Raw genomic sequence first — 26,113 nt, forward strand, 5'->3', positions numbered from 1 at the left:
TATTTAAAATTTGAGGATTGCTAAAAGTTCCAGAAACTATCTGAAATGAATGTCAAGGCCTTTATGCATTTCATTTTAATTGAAGAGTATGCTTTCCTTACTTAATGTTTGAAGCTTACCATAGCTTTTGCAGAAAAATAGCTGGAACATTGGGTAGTTAAAACATTTTGAATAAAAATTTTATAAGAACTGTATTCCTAATCAGCTTTGGAAGCCAATGAGACTATTTGCAAACAGGTTAAAAGTTTATACAGAAACATCTCAGTATTTTCTACAATGACCAAGAAAGGGGAAAAAGTAACTGACCTGTAAGATATCCAGATTGACATTCAGAAGGTCAAATGCTATTTTATCTTTGCCACTAGAACTTAAATGCTTAAAATAAGTGTAGGTAATTTATTAAAAAAGCTAACAAAAACCTTTACTAGGGTAATATATCAAATTATTGCAAAATTATTTCATATAATCTTTTCTGTGCTATTTCTGCTATTTCTGATCAGTTAAAAATAAAAATTCATAGGGAATAGGGATTTTGAGTTCATTGAGCTTTTTCAATTAATAATTGGTACTCAAGCTTACACTCTTTTTCATGTTGATTGAAGTAAAAAATAATTGCATTCACTTTACCAAGTTACTAATACATACAGAACATAATTAAATTTCTTATTTGATTATGACACAATAGGTGATATATGGCCATCTCTGAGAACATCAGTTTATTGCATTGTTTAGGAAACAAGTTAGTAGAAATGATTTCTCAAAATATAGTATCAGCTTGTTTTTCTGTCACTTGACTTTGTCCCTTAGGGTTATATAATAGAAAATGCTGTAGCATGCAAACAATAGTTAATGGAGAGTGTACGTGTAAATATTGGGAATGGGCTTACTTATTGTCACTTAGGGAGATAAAATATTCACCTTTTCGGATTAAGATAAAAGAACCAAGATAAAACGTCTAAAGGCATCTGAAACAGAATTTATACTATTTGATATATTAGTGTAAATTCGGCAACATTTCTGGCTTGTTAAATGATTGATACTTCATATATAATTGGAGAAGCTACGGCAGCAATTTCCTGTAATAGCTTACAAGCTGCATCTAATTTCTCCTTGGGGGAGAATTTTAATTGTATATTACTCCCCAAATATGGACAAATTTGGCTGCCAGCTCTTTCTTGAATCTGGTATTCATCTTTCTAGTGAGCTTGCAGTTTTCATCTATTTATTACAATTATTTTTGATGTGAAGATAGAACAAAATCTTTTGATAATATTGCAACTAAGAATTAACAACTTAGTTTAGGAAAAAATTCATAGTAAACATAAAACCAGATTTCTTTGGTAGAATTCTCTGAGTTCAGCCATGTTAGCAATAATAATTATTCAATGAAGAATTACTGGAAAGCTGCTGTTCTGCTGTGTCAGGCTCTCTAATGAATAGACCTGTGGATAAGCGGTGTAGAACATAGTCTAGGTCTCCTGAGTTTGCATTATATTTACAATACCACTTTATGCAACCTTCGCACATACACATTGTTTCTTCAAAAGTCTCTAGATTTCTTTCCTCCCTTCAAATTTTCTTCCTTTCATATGAAAAACTGTAGTTCAGCCAGGCAATGGTGGCTCAACTCAGGAGGATCAGGGTTTGAAGCAAGCCAGGGCAGGAAAGTCTGTGAGACTCTTATCTCTCATTAATCACAGAAAAATTAACAGAAGTGGAGGTATTACTCAGACTAAAGTGCTAGCCTTGAGCACTGAGCTCAAAGTTCAAGCCCCAGGACATGAAACAACGATAAAAACCCCAAAATTGTAGCTCAGATAAAAACAATCTGAAGAATCAAGAAACTACTTCATCTTCCAGAAGTTACCAGGAAATGAAACAATCAAACAGAAAGCAAAATGAAATCAATTAGGAGGCTACATAATCAAATAAGTTTAAGTGATGTTTTAAATGGATTTCATTATGACATTTCCATGTGTTATGTACCTTGAGCATACTCATTCTCTGTTATTATCTCTTCTCTCTCCTTCCTGCACTCATTGGTCCCCCTTTCTTCCCAAACAATCTTGTTTTCATTTCTACTTTCCCCCTGGTGTATACACCTGAGGAAATCTAGGTCAGTATACAATAGAAATTCTTATTACTAATGTATAGTCATTCATAAAATGATAACTTTTTCTGCATGTGTACACACAGGGATTATTTTTCTTCTTCTTTTTAGTGCAGTAGAGTGGTTATGCACACACATTTGGACACTGTCCTAATTCTGTTTAACATTGAAAAAAAAGTTGCTGTTTGGAGCCTTATTTTTATCTGCTGTAAAATGAGTAAAGTGGGAGATGTGAAGATTTAATTCCCAGGACTGAGAGGATTTGTCAGTGATAACGATGTAATTCTAGAATTCTTGTATTTCTTGCATGGATCACTAGATTAAATTACCTATCAATTGGTCAACTCAGGAACATTTTTATCAGCAGAGAAACACAGAATCAAAAATACTCTTTTCTGCAAAGTTAAGTCTGGTATCTTAAGAGATTTCTATAGTAATATCAATAGTTTAAATTTTTGTAATATTGTGTTTAACTAGAGAAATGTGAAGGCTCAGTGGAAAAACAGATACCCAGGCCTGTTTCTTTTAGGCCATCTCCAAAAGTAGAAGAATAAAGGCTTTGGAGATGCAAAGTAACGAGATGTAGCCATCCGTCAATGGCCTTGGGAATTTTGAAATATGAATTGAGTTATCCACCCTGAGGTATAACTGTGGAATCTTTCTGTCATGATAAAAAGATTACTCACCTTAATAAATGTATGCCTAATTCCATCCTAAACATCTTCAATCTTGTCCTCCTTTCCTAGTCTTGTTCTAGGCTCCTATATCTGACCTCATAATATGTTGTGTCTTGATTTTGTTTTTTGGCTTTCACTTTGATTCTCTCCCTCCCCTACTCAGGTTTCCTCAGTTGTGTGCACAACTTGGGATCATTTGGTTTTAGCCCAAAGCTTCTCAAACCCTAGTCCCCGAAATCATGTTGCCATCTTATTAAAAGTCAAGTTGTGGTTCAGTAGGTTGGATCAGAGCATAAGACTCTGTTTGAATACAGAAGATGCTGATGTCTCTGGCTTTGGGTGCATACATTGAGTAGCAAGGGTCACTGGTGTATTGCTTCTCACCATTTCCTGAAAACCAATATTGACCCCTATCTAATTCTATCAAGCTTGGTTACAAACTGTGAATCTGCTTATGGGAAGATCTGTTGGATGGGCATCTAGTGCTTATAAAAACGCAAGTTGAATCCACTTTATATGACTTTCAAGGGACAGAGGAAGGACAGTCTTTGAAGTCTTTGTCAGCTCTGGAAGTATCAGATCATTAAGAATCCCAGCTTTTATGACTTTTATGCAAATATACCAAAGTTCTTTAGCTACTGGCCATATATCTTAGAAATCAAATAAATTGCTATTCACTCAAAATCTGCTGATAGAGGGACCAAAATCCTGTGCCTAGCCATTCTCCTAGCCATGAATAATAGAGTCAAGAAGGAATTGCAAATATTGAAAATTATACATTCATTGAAAAGATGGAGAATCTGAAGCAAGAGAAACTGGTGAATGTTTATAAAATTTCTGAGCCTGTTTTCTTGTTGACAGTCCTATGAGAAAATACACGCATTTGAAAATGTCATTGAGGTTGGAATCCTTCTTTTGCTTCTTTTCAATTACCTCAGTGAAATAAAGGAATATTAACACTGTTTCTATTATTCTAAAGGTTATGTTCATATACTGTGGTGTCAAGTATAAAAATGCAGAATTTTTCAAACCTGACTTCAACTTGATAGTGTCTTAAATTCTGATCAGCAGCACTTAGGAAAGTATTTTTGGTGCTAACATCTACTTACTTCTTTATTTAAGTAGGGTGATTATTTTTGTTTTCTATCATCATACTGCAAGGTCGCTATTTGGGTATAAATCAGTTACTAATACCTTGTAAATTCACAAATATTTCATGTGCCATTGTCTTAATTTATGGCACCTTGTAGATCAGATTTATATATTTTAGTATATTTAATATGATAAAAGAGGACAAGACATTTAGGAAAAAAAATCTTTTCATCGACCTTCACACAACATTTAATATATATGTAAGTGCAGTCCAGTCTTTGATTCTGCAGCGCCTGGTATAGTTATAGAGCAGATTGCATTGTATATATGTTACTGTCTGACCTAAGGATCTCCTTCCAGGACTGTCATTTATTTGCTAGGTATTAACTTTGCGAGACAGCAGTATAAAGCTGCTTCTAGCCATTAGCTGGGGGAGAAAAAGCTCTGTGTTTTACATCAGTGAATTTGGAAAGGGCAATATATTTAGTTACCTGTGTGTGAGGTGATTATACAATCGCTCTGTGTCTTTTTATGTAGTGATCAATTAAGAAGGCTTTAAAGCTTATTTGAATTTATGTCTGTTGCCTGGCCCTTTTCTGGCTTTCTATCAAACAAGGCAAACAGGGTGAATTCACCCATGTGGACTTACTGTTTGACAACTTACTGGGGCTTGGAGTCATGGCTGCATGTTCTCAGTCACTCCACTTGAAAATGCTTATTAACGAGACGGCCTAGGCTTAACTGTCCTCCAGGAACTTCTTCTTAATCAATGCATCTCTGTCTGATCTCTTCAGATCTCCACAGACTGCAGACTAGGAAACGTTCAGCAGGCAGATTCTGAGTCAACAGAGCAGTAATTTGCAATGAGATTCTAAACATGCCAGGTGAAAGGGTTGGCCTCCAGGGCTGTTTCTCCTAGACAGCTAAAAGTTATTCAGCAAATTAGTCTAAAGCATTGATTTCCCCCCCTTTTCCCTTTCTGATCTTATTCTAAAAAGGTTATCAGCCGCAGAAAACAAATGTCTTTTATTTTACCCAAGAGGGGTAATATTAGTGTTTCATATAAAAATAATCACATAAATAAGTTTGTCATTTCTGGTGCTGGAAGCAAGAAGTACTAATATGCTTCCATTCACTGGGTTATTTTCTTGAGATGTGAAACTGACTCAATCAAGTAAACAGGATCTTACAACCCCTATGGCCTAATATGGTCTAAAAAAGGTCATGGCTCAATTCCAAAATAACCACTGGAATTATGAAGTATGTTTATGGAAGTATCTATGTGACACTCTTCTCACCAAGACTTTCTCATTTAAGGTTTCTGAATTAAACTCAGCATGGAAATAAGTTAAAATATCTTCTTCCCTTGAAGAGAAGTTTTCTGCTGTTTAAAATCTCTGTGTATTCCAAATCTAATCTCATATTATTATAACCTAGATTACAGGTATTTACTACCACACTGGCTCTGTTAGGATGTTTATTGTATGTGCAATTTTTACTTTGCCATAATTGTAATCTAGAATGGTTTGGGAAAGAAGGAGGATACTAGAGATTTACTACAAGGTCATTGTCAGGGACTTTTTTTTTTTTAAATTTCACTACCTGTCTCATCTCAGAAAGATTTGTCATGAGAAGTAAAGAATTAAGAGTTTCCAACTGTCTGGTTCAAGAAGAGGGAATAATCTCATTTACTGTGCTACATGGCATTATAAATCAGCAAGGATAATACCCGGGTGACTCTAATCTGGCACTAATTCTGGCAGTAAAAACCTAATGCTTCCCTGGTCAACCTTTAGAAGTACTGGGGATAAAAAGAGACTTTTACCAGGGTACTGTGAGTTCTTCTGCAAATGAATCTGGAGTTTAGAGAATCTCTCTGCAGGTGGGCATTGAGAATTCTATATTACTACAAATGGCATCCATATGAAGGCCTGGCTGTTATGGTGGAGATCAGTATCCTCCAAGGGCCCATCATTTAAGGCATGGAAGAACATTTGAGAGTTGATGGGAAGTCTTTAGGCCATTGGGCCGTGACTTGGAAGGTAATGTTGGGACCTGAACCCCTTCTTGACTTTTCTGTTTGCGTCCCTGGACATCACAAGATAAGTAGCTTTGCTGTACCATACACTTCCTGCCATAAAGTAGTGTCTCTCCAGCAAGCCCAAAGGCAAAGTATCAAGTGACCATAGACTGAAACTTTTGAATATATGTAAGACAAAATAGATGGTTCCTCCCTATAATACACCAAGGATTAGGAAAATGGTGGGGACTATGTGTTTATTAGTTTATTTCTCACTTTTATCCAACTGCTGATATCAGCTCTATGTTCCACAGGCACACATAATAAACTTGAAAACAAGAGCTTCCAAATGTTTGCAAAAAGTATTCATGAACTTTATACTTGCATTCATGGACTCATAAATTAAACAGTTACTGCCAAATAAACCAGATCATGATTTTTTTCTGCAACTTGCAACTTCATTAACTTAAACTTGCCATATGAGTAACTATTTATAATTCTGGGCATATCTTTTGATATATATATACATATGTATATATACATATATATATACATACATATATATGTATGTTGAATAGATCTATAAATAGATACAGATATCAGACATACTTTAAGTGTATTTGGGAAACCAAAAAGGGAACATGGCTGAGGACACATTGGTGAAGTCAAAAATGATGTGAAGTCAAAAATGATGTGAAGTGAACATAGAGAGGTCAGGAGTAGCTCATTATATAAAACTTAGCTGTAGTAAGAAGGGGGAAACAGTGGAGGTCTCTAAGCAAGGTAGAGATTATGGTATGAATAAGTGCCCTCTAAAGGCCCCTGTATGAGAGACAGTGCCAGTTGCTGACATTCGCTAATAATGGTCATGAAGTAGCAGAGTTACCAGTGTTGATATTGATTATAAAACATACAAGTAACCTAAAGCTGAGTTTGCCTAATAGAACGAATTCTATCTTGATTTGCATGTGACAAAACCTGTGCTATTTCCTGGCACATGTCTGAGTCAAGCAGAAACGGTCAGATAAGTTGATGTTAGGTGAAATGAACTGCAAGATAAGAACTCAAATGGTTTTTCTTTCTTGTGATTGTTTCTAACATATTTATAAGATGATTTTTTTGTTGCTTTGTATGTCCCTCCCCCATGGTATAACCCCTGCTTTCACTGTATTTGATGTTGGTATAATTTGTAGAGGGGAAGGGAAAAAAATCATTTAAGTAGGGATACAGGTGGACCCATTGCAACAATGAGATGTACAAGATATTAGGTCGAAAAATGAACTTTACACCTTTGGCTGGGGGGGGGGGTAGGGGTAGGGGCAGGGGGAGGGGGTAGTGGGGGGTGAGGGGGAGATGGGAAGGGATGGGAAGGGGAAACAAAGGAGGAGGCAACAATGCTTGATAAGAAATGTAGTCATTACCTTGCCCTTGTAATTATAACCTCTCTGTACGGCATTTTCACAATTAAATAAAAAAAGAAAGAAACTTGGAGGATGCTTACATTCTCAAAGAGGAATAGAAACAGTTTTTGGTTGGTTGTTTGATTGGATAATCCACAAGATACAAGTGCCGCACTCTTAAAAAAGGGTAACGTGTATAAATGTGTATAAAAGGTATAAAAATTCTCTAGAGCAATATAAATGGCTCAGAAAATGCAAGCCATTAGGTATACAAAGATTTTGGAGTGGGATCCAGAGATACCATATGAAGTTTTGTAGGTGGGAGTGAACAGTTATTTTGGTTGTAGCGGAGGTTTCCATTCTGGGTTGTGATGTTGGTTGGTATCTCACCCCTTGGAACACTAACTTCACAAATGTTTCAAGGGACACAGGGTTTCTTCCCTTCAGAAAGGATTATAGAGCAATAACTCACTATGAAATAGATGGTTAGGGCTGGGTTCAGATTCTGAGTGCTGAGGAAATATAGCTTTAGAGTAAGTCAATTTTTTTTTCCTAGCATGTGATTTAGGGGACTGGCAATAACGTTCATTATAACATGGTTGTCTGGGATACACTCTATTCCTATCAGGGCTGTGACTCAACCTTTCAACCACCAAATGCTATGCTGGATGGATGATGTCATCCAAAATAGAGCTTTACCAGGCTTTCACACACAGTGAGACCAAAGGAGGATCCTCTTAGGAGAGCAACAGAAAGACACAATGCCTACGTGCATCTGACAATACAAAATAATATTTACCAAAATGAGCTCCGGCAAATGGAAACAAGAGGCTTTTTTCCTCTTTTTTGATGTTTTTGTTTTATTTTCTTTGTTCTGTTTGTTTGTTGAGATGACTCTGGGAGTGTAAGGGGGTGGCACAGAATTGGTGAGACAGGGAGAAAAATGCAGCAATGGCACTCACTCGAACCTGCGTTGAAAATGAACTATGCAACTTGTAGGTGGGCGATGGGAGGGAAAAACAGGGAAATAGTGAGGGAAGGGGTGACATTGTCCAAAAAGAAATGTACCCTTTGCCTGACACATGTAACTGTAACCCCTCTGTACATAATGTTATAAAACCAATTTTTCTTTTAAACAGGGCTGTACCTGGATTTTGTGGGGATTCAAGCATTCTCAGTCTTTTCTATAATGTGTTGATAAAGAGAAATTGGTGCAAAATACTCCTTTTCCTTTTTCATCATTAGGTTCTTTGGTGGGATTTTTTTTTCTGATTATTTTTTCTACTCCTGAAGAGTTTACATTTCTTTGGTAAAACTACATGTGGGATTTTGAGAAATTCTTTAGAACAAAATGCTATCTATCAATCTAAAGCACTACCAAGAGATTTATTTGTTGTTTGCCTGTTCCTCCCACCCTTCTCACCTCTTTGCTTCCTAACACATTTTTCTTCTAGTTCCATTTTTCTTCCTTCTACAGCAGAGAAAGGCTGCCTACAGCTTCTCCCTAGAGTCATTGAGCAGACCAGTATTAGAGAGGACTTAATGTCTTCAATGTCTCCCCTGACAGACACTAGAATATTTGTTTTTAACTCCAGCATTGCTGATCTTTGCCACCTTTCTCTGCCCCAAGTAAAATATTCTTATTGATGGTGAGTAGATAGATCAAGGACTCATTGCCAAAGATGTTTTTACTTTTAATATCCTTATGTTTTCATTAAAAAAATTTTTTTTTGTTTGAAGCAGAAAGAAACATTGCTGGACAGGATTTTTAGGAGGAATAATGCTTATGCACATGATTTAATTTGGCAAATTAATTCACCTAGCAAATTTTGTCTGGATCAGAATGCTATTGAAGTTCAAACAGCTTAACTAGGATGAGTGTGCATCTGTTTCAATGATTCAGCCATTGGGATTAATGCAGAATCCACTGAATGACGCCACTTGGCCCCCAGAATATGCCCCTGCCCTCATGCAGAGCGTGAAGAAGATTCATATCAGGCTCATTCCTTGTGGTCATAGTATTTGAATGATTGCAAGGAAAGTATCTTTAGGTTTTGGCTCAGCCCCATTGCAGTTCTTGTCTTCCATTGCTAACCTACTCAAATTCTTTATGCAGTCAATAGTGTTAGGAGAGCTTCAATCAATGAAGCTCTGACCTGATTATGAGAATCAAAAAGCTTAGGTGATTATCTAAAGCCTATAGGAACTTAATCACATTGCTTTAGTTATGGAAATAAGCTAGGATTCCACAATCAGCTTTTTCTAAGATCTCTGCAGATCTAGGGTTGAAAGAGGATAATGTGTTTCTTCTTTTTCTTCTTCTTTTTTAAATACCAGACTTTTTTTTTTTTTTTGAGCCAACCATAAAGCCTGTGTTTTGGGGAGTTTAGACAGCATATAAGGGGAGGGGTCTCTATCCTGTTACAGGTGAGCATTTAGAATTTCTCAGGGTTGCAACTCAATTGATCATGATTGGGAAGCTAAAGTGTCTGTGCGATTCCATATATGTAAGCAGTTATTTCTTAGGAAGAACCATTTAGACAGAGCTGGGTTTACTTTTCAGAAATGTTCCAAGTCTGTAGTTAAATGTGAATCCAACCTTGATCAGAGGCTGTTTTCCTTTTTGTTCTTCTTTAGGGTCATCCGTAAGGTCCTGGATTCCACAACCACCTCATTTTGATGCCAGCTAACTAGAGACAAGGTGGCTGCTGCTGCTCCCACAACTATTCCCATGGGTTACATTTTATATTGGGTGCTCCAGTAGTAGAGCTGATGCAAGCCATTTGACACATCTCCATTCTTAACCAATTGGCCATTGTGTAAACAGTTCTCCAAGACTTCCTTCATGCAGTAAGTATATAAGTATCTTTTCCTCACTAACCCTTTGATTCTATAGATTCCCCTATCCTGTCTAATTTATTTCGTTTTTCTTCTGTTCAAATGTTTGAAACCTATTTCCTGTTTAGCCATTCCCTTTTTGTCTTCTGTCACTCCTCAGTACTGATTTCTATTCCATTATAGATTCTGTTTAGGTTAAAAATAATTCCTTAACTATTAAACCCATTTCATCTCTGACTTTAGCACTTTTGGTTCTTCTTCGCAGCATGTAATGTCAACCTCATAAGTCCTCATGCAATATTCCCTATATACTTGGTTTCTGTAGTAATGTTGTTAAAGAAAAAAAAATGATTGTTTTTATAGTATAGGCAGCAAGGCATATTTTATTCAGGAGGACTACTACAATGGTGTTTTGATATAGAAGACAGATAAATTGTTTTAATTCTAAACAAAATAAGGAAAAATAGGCGATTGTAGCCAAAAGGTCTGAAGTCAGTGGATAGAAAATTGCTAGCAGGAAACACCAATATAAGAGAGATTCTAGCTCAGCCTACTTGACAGGATTCTTCCTGAGGTGAAAAGATGGCTAGAGTGGTCAGGGTGAGAAATTTCATGGTATATGGACAGGTATGAGATACCAAGGATGGGAGATTTCAACAAACTGACTCAGTGGGTTCTTGTTAAAATTGGAGTGAGCCTAAAAACACACCATGCAGCTAAAACCTTGGCAAAAAGAGGAGGGAGATAAAGCTGGCTAAAGTCTGGTTAAAAGGAGGGATTTTGGTTAATGGACTGTCTTGCTTTTCCTCTGATCTCTGTAATAGCTCTACTTTTGGCTGCTGAGGACCACATCTCAAATGCTGTGACTTTATTTCAAGTACCCATAAACTCTTCCTTGACAGTCTTAGCTAACTGTCCAGCAATGTCCTCTTTAAATCTGTCCACATCAAATGGCAGTGGTAATTGCTAGAGCTTTTTAGACAGGGAATACACACACACACACACACACACACACACACACACACACACACATACACACACCACATATATGTATGTATCTAAAACCATATATATAACTATACATAATATGAAACCATATATACAAGACCATACATGCATACAAAATCATATATATAAATAATAAATATAAATATATATGAATATATATATATATATAATCCCCTGCTTATAAAACTCTAGTAATTACCTTTGCCTATAGCATAACTTTAAAATCTCTTTTCAGTTACAAGGAACAAGCCAGACCTCATATTACTGCTTTACCTACTTTTGCCTTATGAAGAGAATTATTTAAGAGAATTACTTAAGTGAATCACTATTTTATAAGCTGGGCTGTATTCTCAGAAGAACAGAACACTTGGCAAATGTAGCGAAGTGATAGTCAATGTCATTTGAAGTAATTTAATATTTTACAGAGGGCCTCAGAGAAGCAGGCAAGTGGGGTTGGTAGGCAGGCGAAGGAGGCAGGCAAGTGAGGGAGGTGGGCAGGTGAGGGATGGAGACAGGTAAAGGAGAGAGGTGCATGTGAGAGATGGACAGGTGAGGGAGGCAAGGAGGTTATGGGAGAAGGGCTGAATAGGGACAAGTCATGAAGAACCTGGAATGCTCCACTAGAAAGCTTACATTTTGTTCAGTAAGGATGATTGACCAGTTTTAAACTGCTTAGAGTCATCAGACTTGTATTTAAGAAAATCATTTTTAATGGCATAATGCTTCTGGAAATCAATTTTGTGATAAATGTTAAGATAGTTAAGGGATTACAAGTGTTTGTTTAATAGGAGAGGATTTGACAATACTTATATACACCATTGCACATTACATACAAAACTATGATACACAGAAGGATGATGGTTGTGGTATAATGCCCCCCCCCCCCCTGCTAAAGGCCCAGGTGTTAAAATCTTGGTTCCCAGGATAGTGCTATAGGGAGGCTCTGGACCTTTGGGAGATGGCTTAGGAGGAGATCCGTGGGCCACTGGGGACCCGAGCACTTGATCCTCTTCTCTCTCTATTTCTTTCTTTTGCTTTTTAGCCATATAGTGAAGAGTGTTTGTTTTTGGTGGTTGTTTTTTTTGTATATTCTCTCATGTGATTCATTTGATGTTGCCCCAGTGCAAGCCCAAAGTCATGAGGCAAATCACACATGAATGTGACTAAATGAATTAAATCAATCTTTTTCATAAATTATCTCAAGTATTTAGTTACAATGTTGGAAAGCTGACTATGCCAGATCGTATGATTGGTAGAGTCATATCCCAGAGGATGGGGTACCAGCTAAAGAATTTCCATGGATATAATAAAAATCTCTCAATGGCTGCATAGGAGGAAAGGAGAAAAGAATAGAGAGAAAATCCTTAATATCAGGATGGGCAATGACACTCAGAGAGCTCTACTTGAAAACAAGGAAGCCATATGGTCATGAAGGAATGGTGAAGGAAGTGCTGGCAGACAGTTCACAGGTGAGATTGTGGACTAACAGCTGAATACAATGGGATCTAGAGGTAAGGATAGATGGGCAGAAAGATTACTTGGCACTGCTAAAGAACAGAGAATATGGGAAGCCATCGATTTACAATGATGTTAATAAAAATCGATTCTGCATTAGCAGTTGACCAGTATTAATAGAATAATAACTTAGAGGTCAACTGTTTGTGAGACGGTACAGGCATGTAGTTTTGTCATGTGAAGAGGTCAAAGGTCAAAGAAATGGACAAATACCATTTTGAAGCCCTTCATCACAGGTCCTAAGGGCTGGCTTCAGAGAATTAACTTTCACAGATTCAGAATTATGATCAGTACACAAAGCATCAGCCTATCATGTTAATACTCTTCAGTGGTTCCTAATTGCTTTGCATGTTAATGCAATCTATTGGTAATCAGCTTTAATACCCTCCAACTGTTAGCTCTCTTTCATCCAACAGTTGTCCATGGTTTGAAAGGGAGACTGTCAGGCAGAATTGGAATCAATGATGAAAACCTCATAGACTATGGAAACAGCCAGCCTGCCTAATTCTGCATTTTTCCTTTTGTTCCTCTGAATGTATTTCATCATCTTCAATCTTCCTGCATTCTCTTCAGTCTTGGATCCTTTTGTTGTTCATTTATATGGCCAATGAGTACTTGCTAATTATGTAAACATAATTAAAATTTCTATGACATAACCTGAGCTGGGATGCTTAGTTTTAGATTTTAGTTTTAGATTTTAGATTTTGGGAAACAGTTTTGGTTTTAGGATATTGGAGCCATTAGATATGTCTGGTCTTCTTCAGAGATAATGGGTTGTTTTATGTAAGACGATGCCTCACCCAACCTCACAGAATACCCCAGGTATCCCCTTGAAACCACCCAGGGAAATCTCTTCTATTTAGAGGATAGCATGACTTTAAACTTTAAGTCTCTCTGATAATATCTGTATGGCTTATGAGATACTGGTGGCTAACATAATTTGATATTAACTCTATGCAGAATTTCCTTAGTGTGTATTTGTTTTGAGTGCTTGAGACAAGCACTCCTTCCTCCTTACAAGAGGACAAGGAATGACATAGGCTATGTGTTAAAGAAATTAATGGATTATGCTAACAAATATCACAAGCTGAGGGTCAAATGTTGGGCTATGTTTTAATCTCATGACCACTGAGGCCCCATGGCTACTGGTAAATGAAGTTCTTGTTTGGGTCCCAGAAACTTTTTCTGTGACAGGCTGGCTGTATTTATACTGTCTCATTTGATTGCTGCCTTTTGTACTTCCCATCTCAAATGTCCTCTAGGCAAATTGCATCTGAAAAACTCATCTAAAGAATCAAAATTGGCACAAATTATTCCTGCCAACCATTACAGTCACTGTTAAAAGATTTCACTCATTTTTAAATTTATTTTGGCTCCTCATTCAATAGTGTTCTCGAGTTCTGGGAGAAACAGCATTGTGTGATGATGTGTTAACTATATTTTTATGGTTTAACAAATGTCTAGAATCTAGGAGGTAGAGTTGTTTTCTGTATATGTTAAAAATAAGCAAGAAAAAAATTAAAGCAAAATACCTATAGTATATATGCAGGGCCTTAGAATACACAGAAGTCACTGTCATGATGTCTGTATCTACAGTTATATCACTATTTTAGAGTTGGTGTGTGCATGTGCTGTGTGTGTGTGTGTGTGTGTGTGTGTGTGTGTGTGTGTATGTGTGTGCATGCACGCACTGGTACTGAGACCTCATGGTCTTACCTTATGTTTTATCTACTCAAAGCTGGTGCTCTATTACTTAAAGCATGTCTCCACTTCTGGCTTTTTGCTGGCTAATTAGAACTAAGCAACTCACCTATTTTTCTACCTGCACTGGCTATGAACTGTGGTCCTCAGATCTCAACCTCCTGACAAGCTAGGATTATAGACATAAGTCAGCAGTGACTGGCTGTCATTGATGTTTACGTCTTAATACAAGCAAGTAAACAAAAAATGATAGACTAATTTTGTAAGATTTTCAACCCATGGAAATGATCAATAACATTGCCTGGGGAGATACCTTTCTGAGAATTTAATTTAATTCTTACAGTGAATCTGTGAGGTAAGTATTCTCTGGATATTGCAGGTCAGGGAACATGTTGAGACCCATGGTAGTGTGACAATAACAGTGACTTGTTTTTGTCCCAAAGAATAGCACTTAAATCACTGACAATGCAAATTCCAGGCCAGGTAGTTTTTGCTCCCCTCCAGCCCCCCCGGATTTTTTATTCCAGATGAATTAGTTTCTGCTCAGGGAAAATATTTTGCCTCTGGCCACCCAACAAGTACTAGAATTTGGCAGAGACAGGTCTGTGTGCCCTTCCTGGCTGATTGAGGGCTCCTGTTTAACTGAGGGTTTTCCTCTCCATTGGGGACCATCCTTGAGTGTGTACAGCTTCTCAGTAACAGAGAAATTACTGGATAAAACTATATCCTGTCTTGTTCAATTGTAAGACAGTCAGTGCTGGGAACAACTTACAGGCGAACAGAGAGTGTTCATACCACTATTCTTTCACCAGCATGCTTTTGTCTGGCTTGTAGGCAAGTAAAGCATGATAAGGTACAGCAAGTAAAAAAACCCTATTTACTGGCTTTGCCTTTCCTTCCTTTTCTCCTTAGTTGGTGCCAAGGTAATCACCTACTATACAATCCTAGAGCGCTATGCCGACACACACTATCATCCCACCTCTGTTTTTATTTGAACTGTGTAGTTACCTCCTCAGTCAAAGGCACAGATGCCGTGTTAGACTCTGGATGGCATTTTTCAAAAGGAATTAAGAATAACTGCGACGACTTCTTTCTGTGAGTGGAAGGGAAAAGGAAGAAAAATCAAATAAAAAGTGAAAAAATGAAAGTTTCTTCCACATTGCTAAATCAAGGTGCTTTTCTAGCTGCATTCCCTTTCTGCTCATTTAATGGCATCAAACTAGCTGATGAAATAAAACCTACCTTCCCTTGGCCCTGTGCTAATTATTCTTGTTAATTATTTTTTAATTACCTTCCTATCATTGCTTCTAGAACTACGATCATAATTTCCACTTCAGAGGCTCTAGACACGAGATACTAGAAGCACAATATAAAGGATGGTGGCTGGGGTGAATGCTTTCAAAGAAACACAGAAGGGAAATCAAATCCAACCTCAGCTCCTACTACATTAGCATGGGGGAGTCTCTCGAATGGCTCCAGCTAATTATTAATTATGGCAACACATACACAATAAAACCATTAATGAGTGGAGGGTTCATATTATCTACTTCATATGTCTATATTTAGAGAATGTCTGACAGGGTGTTGGACAAAGCAAAGCCACATAATCTGTTGAAGTATTGAACTTTACCCTGAGTAACTAAAATGAGGACTTGATTGGGTATTTGTTTTTGAGGTTACCATGTAATAGCTAACTGCTTCATGACTGAGTGAAGGTTAGTACAACACTAGGCACTCTGGAAAGGGTGTTTATTACTCTAAAATTATTTATAATATCAATAGCAAGTTGAAGAATGCACAATGGGGCGTTAAAAATTAGGGAGCAAAAAAAAAAGGCTTAGATTTTAGATCAGAGGATAGTGTCATGGCAAATCTCCATGAAGGAGGTCATCAAGCATGAATAAAGAGTTTAGAAGGTGTAGTGCATGGAACAAACTTGGGTCAGGCAGCAGGCAGGTGGTCTGCTTCAAGACATGTGTGAAAACACTAGTAAGCCAAATAAGCAGCAATGTAAGAAGACACTTTGCATTATACATATGTCCCATTTACACTATATAAATTATTGTCTACTTGCTCTGTGTAACTTTTTCAGAGGTCTGAGCTTCTGTTGCACTCAAGATATGGTTTTACCTTAGGAAGTAGAAGTGAGAGGTCTGAGGCTGGCCCAGGCCAAGTATTAGACCTTCTGTGAAAACTACAAAAAAAAAAAAAAAAGACTGGATACACGACTCCTGGTGGTAGTTCTCTTATGTGAAATTAGCAGATCTGATAAGCAGATTTGTATGTCTATCAGAAAGATAATTTTCTTATCATGATGACAGTTTTAAAGTTTCATGAAAAGTCTTTACTGAAAAATTGAGTTAAGGAATAGTTTAATTCTAGGTTGGGTGGGGTAGCATACACATATAATCCCAGCTACTCAGAAGACAATGATTGGGAGATTTTAGTCAGACAACAGCCTAAGCAATACAGGTTAACAATACTTCATCTTCAGTGCTGATTAATTCCTGTGTTCTCGGCTACATGAGAAATGTACATAGAAGTATGATCATCTGAGGCCAGTCTGTGGAAAAAGTGTGCAAACCTATCTGAAAAACAATACAAAGAAAAAAGGGTTAGGGGTGTAGATCTAGTCTAGAGCATTTACTTTGCAAGTGCAAGCCTCTAAATTCAAAATTACCAAAATAAATTTATTAATTAAAAGAAAGTTTAATATAGTTCCAAAAGATAAGGGAATGACCAACATGTTAAATATATTTCATTGGTGATAGTCAAATTTGTATCACGGCACCTTTGCTAACACTTTTCTAAACACTTGTTTGGGGCCTGTCTTCTGTATGTCACCAGAAAAGACATTGAACTAAAAGGCAGAATGCTCCAAGTCCACCTCAAAATGTTAGGCATTCTCTTAGGTTTGAGAGTAAGAGCACCGAACCAGAACAACATTTTGTGTTCATATGGAGAAATGACTCAACAGTGAAATCATACTGAATGGTTTCTAGGTGTGTTCATGTTCTCAAAATAAAAAAAAAACAAAAACCTGCATGGCCTTCCCCCCTTTCCACCTCCCACACAAATCAGGCCTTGCTGACAGAAGAGTTGCTCCTACTTTGGTAAGAGCATTACCTATAGAACAATGCACTATTGCATTTACTTTTCTCTCTTTTCTATGAGATGGATGATCCATGTGATCCCAATTTCTTCTCTTAGATGTCGAGGGCTCGAAGTGCTGGAGGACACTCTGCATCATGGATACTAAAGTATAAAGACACACATTTATTTAGATAAGACTTCTTTTATTCTTTCTCTTCTTCTTTTTCCTGCTTTCTTGCTTAGAATTCATTTCACTATACAGGAATTTGGGGGGGAGGAAGCATTAGCTAAAATCGCTGCCCTGGAAAGAGAATACTGACCAGTGAGTTTTTATAGTGTGCGTGTGTGTGTGTGTGTGTGTGTGTGTGTGTGTGTGTGTGTGCGCGCGCGCGCACTACAACTTCCTGGAAACTATAGAATCATTGCTTATTTCTGTATTTATTTTATGTCTAGTTTATATATTTTATCACTAATCATAAAAATGAGTATCTAGTCAGACTAGACCCTCAACTTCATTCTCTGCACCCCTAGAGCACTTCTCTGCTTGATTGGCTTAGTTTTGGGAGGTGCCAGTTACCAGGAAGTCCTAAATTACAAGGATAACTAACTGGCACTCCAGTTTTCATTCAGAGGTCTAGAAAAGTTTCAGTTCTGTGTAGCTTCAGCAGATCTGTGTTTTCCTAGACATGCAGAGAGCAAGGAAGAAGGCTGGGCAGAATAATGTTGCTCTTTATTGTCTTAGTATGGAATACTACTAGAGGAAGAAGCTTGAAGGGAATGGAAAGGAGAAGGTTATAAGGAAATAGGCCAGGTAGGGAGTGCAGCTTATTTGATATCGTTTAGGTATTTAGACGTAGGAAATGTCAGCCTTCATTTGTGTTCTTGCCCTAGGCTATGTTAATATTAGGGAAGACATGATCTCAGTTTTACACATTAGTAAATTGAAGTTAAAAGCAATAAGGTCATTTCCCTATGGCCAGTAAAAGGCAGCTGAGATTTGATCGTTGATCTGATGAGTTTAAAAACCTGAAATTTTTGGTAAGATGGAAGGAGTGCTTTGAAAACTTGTAGATGTATAATAAATGATATTTCTTAGAGAATTCTGAGAATAGCCATAAGAAAGAAATCTTATTCTGGAAAGATGTCTGTAAATCTAAAGGCTAATAATCTCAGGTGCATCACAGTTGGCTCTGATTTTTAATTCAAAGAATGCCAGGGAAATGCTTCTTAAAGTTTGTTTCACTAATGAAGCGCATAGTTTTTACCCATGAGCAGAACACAAAACATGTCCTCAAAGTAAGAACAGGAAATTCAAAGTTAAGCAAAATAAAGCACTGTTCTTTGTGGTTCTTCTCTGTCTCAGATTTATCTATTTGGATACTAAGGAGCAAATGATACCCACAATTTCTCCAAGCTACTTGCTGATTGACTTACCTCAGTTGAATATGTTGTAGAAGCAGTGGTTTGCAGCTCCTTTCCTGCTGAATTTTTTGTTTTGCTAAAGTGTGAATACCATTTGTCCCCTTAAATTCATGAAACATTCTAATGTACAAACCCATGTGTTAACAGTGTTAAGAAGGCAGAAGTGCATGTGTGTGTGTGTGTGTGTGTGTGTGTGTGTGTGTGTGTGTGTGTGTGTGTGTGTGTGTGTTGTTAGAGCCTTGTTCATACTAAGCAGCCATCCTAGCATTGAGATCAAGGACAGTAGTCTATGAGGGTAGAAACTTAATCCAACTGAGGTAGAGTCTTTGAAAAGTCGTTAGATTAGATTAGATCATTAGGAGTCAACACAATGAAATCCTGGACAGAGGGAGAGAGGGAGAGAGGATGAAAGAGACTGAGAGACAGAAAAATCACTATATATATATTTTTTTTCTCACCATGATGTGAATTACCCTTACTATAAGCTGTACAAACCTGTTTGGATTTTAATATTGTGAGCTTAATATTAAACAAACCACCTTTCTTTAAAAGTAGCTTCTCTCAAGTAGTTGATTATAGTAATGAAAACTCAGAATAAAACCTTCTTTTACTGGAAGAGGTGAAAGGAAGCTGTCTTGACAGTTGCTTTGGAAGGAAAAGAGAGACTGTTCAGCTTTGCCACCATGAAACTAATTTTCACATTGCAGCAAAGGTCCTGATAGCCTAGAGAATTGACTTGAACAAACATTTGGGAATGCTTACTTAACAGGGTTAGTCTTCTGGACTTCATAAATAAATGGAAACCAAATATAAAAATAGTGGCTTTCCTTTTGTACTTGTGCATTGGGAAAACTGGAAGAGATGATCATATAAGTGTGGACAAAGTCAAATGAATTGGAAATGAAAATTATTGAGTGTCTGCACCAATAGGGCAGTAGTATTAAAAACGAAGCATCCACAGTGTGGGTGACTGAAGAAAATTATGACATATAAAGATTTTACATTGAAACATCTCACTGTACTTGTATAATAGTGTACAGGCAAAGTTGCCATTCTTCTTGGTCAGGAAAGATGATAGTTCTTTTCTTTTCTCACTTGAAGTAACATATTTTCCAAACAATCTTGGCCCCAAATGCAAATGGTCTTGAGAAGTGGATCATTAAGAAGTGGGGTCTAGTGGAAGGTGATAAAGTTTTGGAGAAAGCAAGCTTGGGAGGGATTCATATAGTTTTTGCAGTATCTGGTTACTTCAACAACTCACATTCACAGAAGATAACCAAATACTGCAAATGTAAGGGTACTCCAAAGTAAGGATACTCTCCAAATGCATGACCTCTTCCAAATGTGGTTATTTCCCTTTCTACATTTCTATAACATTGTGATAAAGACGGGGGCTCTTGTTAGGACATTAGCATCATGTTATTAGGACGTTGGAGTTACAAGATTCATGAGGAAAATGCCTCTCTTTTCTATATCTTTCCTAGCTTCATGTATTTTCTGATACTAACACAAAAGAGATTAACAGTTACCAATGTAACACAAACTTTCCAAAATAACAAATATAGGTCTTCAGTTGCAAACCACACATATTAGTTGACTGCTTATAAAAGCCAGAGAAGACTGGGTAGTAAGAGATGTCATACACGTTTTTAAGTGGCATTGTAGAATTTGGATTCAAAATGACCTCACAAGGAAGAATTAGGGAATGTTAGGCTTGAAGATGAAATGTCATATGCTAAATGTTTAGTACCCATTGGATGGTACTCTTTCAAGAGCTAGAAATTTTGGGAGGTGGAACCGAGGTAGAAGAAGTAATCCATAGAGTGTGCACTTGAAGATTGTATTTGATCCTTGGTCATTTTTCCTCTCAAACTCTGTATCCCTTCCATCATGTGCCTGCTACCATGAGGGCTCATACTCATGGGCTAAGCACCTTGTACTAAACCCTCTGAAAAAAGGCGAAAAGAAACAAATCTTTCCTTCTGAAAGTTCTCTCAGTTATTCTGGTCAGTGATGAGAAGCTAACCAATGGGGGAAGGTAAGCCTACACACACACACACACACACACACAAAGCAGATCATGTATGTATGCTAGCAGAGTCTTCTTTGCTGATCCATACTGTGAGAACAGGGATTGAGTCTTGTGACTATTGTTAATAGTAGTATAATCTTAGTATCTAACCCCAATAGGGGAGGAGTTTATAATAAAATGATTTATAGAAAATAGATATTGAGTGCTGGGTGCCAGTGGCTCATGCCAGTAATTCTAGCTACTAAGGAGGCTGGGATCATGGTTCAAAGACAGCCTGGGCAGGAAAGTCTGTGAGGCTTTTATCTCCAATTAACCACCAGAAAACCAGAAGTGGTGCTGTGGCTCAAGTGGTAGAGCATTAGTCTTAAGCTGAAGAGCTGAGGGACAGCACCCAGGCCCAGATTTCAAGCCCCAATTCCAACATAAAAAGAAAAGAGAAGAAAAGAAAATAGATATTGATGTTGAATTACATTAGAAAAAGGGTGAAAATACACTGCAATATTTAGTAGCAGGTGGATTCATCAAAACTTCAGAGGATTTCTGTCTAGCATTGTAGGATATACTGGAGTCATCTTTCTGTAACTTCTTGCTTTACCTTTCTTTTCTGTAAACTGAGGATTATATTTGCCTTTTTCAGCCTCAGACGAATTCAAATATTCACATTAGGTAATTCATTTTCATAAAGTTTATAATCCACATGTCATTATAAAGTGCTCTTACTATGTCACCAACAAATATGTGTTTAATGTTCATTATTATTTATAAAAGAAAACCCAGTTGAGTGGAAAAGTTGGAATGGTGAAATTCTCTCATGTGTGAATATAACATACATACCTGTCAATTAGTAAATTCAATCATTTTTCCTGATTAATAAGAAGGTGAAAGGATTGGGGATTTATCTTAGTGGAAAAGCAAGTGCAAGGCCTTGAGTTTGGTCCTCGGCTCTGGGAGGTATGTGGGGGAAAGAATTAAAGCTATGTGTTGATGTCTCACACCTGTAATCCTAGCTACTCAGCACTCTGAAATGCATAGAATTACAGTTCAAAGCCAACCCACGCAGAAAGGTCCATGAGACTCTATCTACAAAACAATCAGCAAAAACCTTAACTGGAGGTGTGTCTCAAGTGATAGAACACCAGCTGAGCAAGCAAACCAAGTAACTGAAAGGAAGGGAATGACATTGGAATTTTGTGAAAAAGAGAAGCAATTGAATTCAAGAAAGATGATATGTGACAGCATGGGTAGGTAGTAACCAAGACAAAAACACCAGCAGAAATCTCTAAGTTCATAGCTATACATGCATGGTGAGTTTGCTGAATTGGAAAGATGCAATAGTCATATAAGAATAATCCAAGTATTATATGGATCTTTGTGGACCTATAATCATATAGTTAACTATATAGTTGGCAGAAAGAGCTCAAAAGCACAAGTATTTGGATTTACAATGTGAAGTTCTTTCTCATTATTCACTTTGCTCATTACCAAATGAAAGATATTCTGAACAAAGAAAGATGGTAGACTCATAAGACATAGATGTTCTTGGTGAATGAATGTAACTTAAATTATCTTAGCTGTGTTCATGTTGAACTATACCTCTAGACTTGGCTTGTTTCTATTTTCCTTTTAATGCTATTGTCAAAGAGCCCTGTATCTAATTCTAATATTATTGCTTGTAATTTGACCCATTGTATGTTATAGCTACCATGGTTAATATCCAATTGAGAATATTAAGCAGGAAAGATTAAGATGAAGGAATACACTTAATATCTGGAAGTACTTGTCAACCTCATTCTTCTTTGTTTTAACCCCAGTAGAGGTCATGTGTCAGTGAAAGAAAAATGAGAGTCTATTAAAATCTAAATGGTAAGATTAACAAATACATAGATTATATTGTTCAAAGATGGTCAACACATCAGTTTGTAAATATTTTCTCAGCTGTTGAACCATGTCAGAATTTAAAAAAATCATGACACAATCTCTGTATGGTTGGTCTAATATCTTGATGTTTTTCTTATATATACTATGGTAAAAAAATAGTACCATCAATGCTGAGGTATATGTGTTTTATACATGCCATATTCATTTTTGTCCCCTGGAGGAGGATTCTAAGCATCTCACTTGTAAAGAGATGAGAGAGATATGAAATTCTCAGACTTAGCAAGTTCTATAAAACTGCATTTATAAAAGTACCATAATCATGATGGATATCTGATTGACTAGCTTCCCACTTTCTGTGTATCCCAGGACTGTGTTCACTATTTTACCATCATCCTTAGACGTCAGAATCTCGACGTTCTACAACCCCGCCCACTAAGTTATCTTTATTCTCTGAAATCATTTCAGCCTTTGATTTCTATACTCCATCATCGATTAGGCTTATGACAATTCTTCCTTTATTTTCATTTTCACACCATTATTTTCTATATTTTAGCACCTTCACTGCCTTCCATGCAGAAAACAAATATTAATCACATCCTCAATATGTGATTTTTATGTTCCCATCTCCACCCAAATAAAGTCTAGCAAATTACTCAGGACTTTCACATCTAAGAATTTATAAGCAGTCTATATAACATTCAGTGACAAGCCTCTTTGAACACAGAACTATAAACACATTGAAAGGGTCAATGTTTGATGATTGTATTATAAATGTATCTATCGATTCATAAATACAAGTGATAAATCAAGAACAAACTAAATCATTACAAAAAAGACAAGGGAAAAAATGAACACTTAATCTCTTCAAAAGTAAAAAAAGTTAATTTAAAAGGTTCTAATTTGTCCTTATGAAGTACTTTATGATTGAATTTATCTATAGGAGGAATAGTTACATTTACTTGTAAATCCAGAGTATGAGCAAAGGCTGAAGATGCAGCTCAGCAGTATAAAACTTTCCTAGCATATGTGAAACTCTCAGTTCAATCCTCAGCGCTACAAACAGATAAATGAACAGTATGATCAATGAACTAAAAATGCAACAGAACAATTGTAATATAAAGTTTAGAAAGTGTCGAGTGGGGTTGCAGATGTGGTTCAACTGGTAGACCACTAACAGTGAGCAAAAGCAGTTGTAGGTACCCATTTTGAGTCCTGGTCATGGGCTTAGGGGAAAAGAAAGAGATGAGAAATTAGAAAAATGTATACAAAGAGGTAAAGGAATTATGGGAAAAGAGTTGGGCAATAATTTGGAGGAAATTGCATAACAATGATTCCAAGAACACCCCGTAGAAATCATGAAACTACGAGTCATTAAAACAAAATAGAATAAGCATAACTATTTTGATCCCAGATTTATTTTAATGAATGTTTAGAATTAACCAAAGAAACAGGGCACTAATGACTCATACCTATAATCCCAGCTACTCAATAGAATGAGATCTGGAAATTGTGGTTTGAATTCAGCCTGGCATAAAAATCTTAGAAACTCTCATCTCAATTAGCTAGTAAAACCTGGAAGTGGAGGCATGATCAATTAGTAGAGCACCAGGTAGGAACAAAAGAAGCCAAAGGTGAGTTTGTGCCCCAGTATTTTGGGGTAGGAAATTAAACCAAAGAAAAAGCATCTAAAACTTTCAGGGAAAATGAGAATCCGTTTGCAGTCAGAATTTTCACTGACAATATGTATTGAAAATGAAGAAGTAAAATTTAAAATTCTGGAGCAATATTATTTTGAATCCTATCCCAGTCTGTCAACTAAGTAAGGAGATTATATTCAAATGGGCAAGAATTCTGAAATTTTATATACAACAAACAAATTGCAAATATTTACAAAATTTATGTAAAAATTATGATTTTTCTTTTTACAGAACATACTCTAGCGAAATTTAAATGTAAACCAAGAAAGATGACATGAAGAAGATGGGGGAAACAAGGGATTAAACTTGGAAGACTATGCAAAGAAATGTCAGTATGGAAAACATATCAGGTCTAGAAAGTATAGCAGCAGACTGTTTTCAAGTATATTCTATTGAACATATGTTATTGATTAAGAAAAAACAAAATGTTTAAATAGGGATACAGATTGACCCATTGCAACAATGAGATGTACAAGACACTATGTCGAAAAACGAACTTTACAATTTAGGTGAGGTGGGGGGTAGGGGATGTGTAGTTGAGGAGGTGGGAGGGACTGGATGGTAGGGGAAAAACAAAGGAGGAGGAAGCAACAATGTTGAATAAGAAATGGACTCGTTACCTTGCTCATGTAACTGTAACCCCTCTGTACAGTATTTTCACAATAAAAAACTTAGTTAAAAAAAGAAAGAAACAGATAAGTTACTTGACCTAGGAGGAAGATATTTCTTTTGTCAACAAAAACATAAATATGAGAATAACAGTTAGTATTAGACTCTTATGGGAAGAAAACAGGCTAACAACACATTTACTCTAGGCAACATAAAGCAAATTGAGCAACTGAAAGTTTAAAATAAATACTCATTTGATCACAAACTTTCAGTTTCTCTCTCAAGCAGCATAGGTTTCAGAATAAAATTACATTTCGTTTTGTATTTGTCCAACTACTAATTTCTGCACTGAATAATATTTACACAGTGATTATATTCCTAGTTTACAGTCTTTAGAACTGAAATGTAATTTTAGATATACTAAATGTGAGACAACTATAATTATATAAAAGAAAGTGACTTTTGTAAATTTTGATAATGGAAAAGCAGTGGTATATAATAATAAAGCTAGAAGTTGGAAGTATGGAAAGGAAAACTGGAGTGTATTTATTATTTTCCAAAGTCAAGAACTAATAGCCTGAAATTGTATGTAGGATCCAGAGTAAGATTGGTGATAATTTATGTGTATAATTTAGAGCAAGCGAAGATCACACTGTGATAACATGAGAATAAAATTAAAACAAGGATATTACAGTATATATTATCCCTGGCTTTGTCCATCATGTCTTAGGTCTACCTTGATACTCAAAAGCAATCTGAAAAAGAAGAGAAAAATATTCAAACAAACATAAAACTAGGAAACTACTAGTACTCCTAGTACTCTGGAAGAACAGGAAACTATATTTAAATTTTGATATGCATAAATATTTGCAGGATGAATAATAAAGTGTGTAACTGTCATTTCACTTTTATGGTATTTGTTGCTCATAGTCAACAAGCATCACTGTGGATTGTGGCTTCATAATTCTCTCTCTGATGGGTCATCGGAAGGTCCACAGTAACCGACTGATGTGTTCCAAAG

This window comes from Dipodomys spectabilis, unplaced genomic scaffold, assembly GCF_019054845.1.
Source record: "Dipodomys spectabilis isolate Male_0828 unplaced genomic scaffold, ASM1905484v1 ptg000001l, whole genome shotgun sequence".
NCBI classification, from domain to species: domain Eukaryota; kingdom Metazoa; phylum Chordata; class Mammalia; order Rodentia; family Heteromyidae; genus Dipodomys; species Dipodomys spectabilis.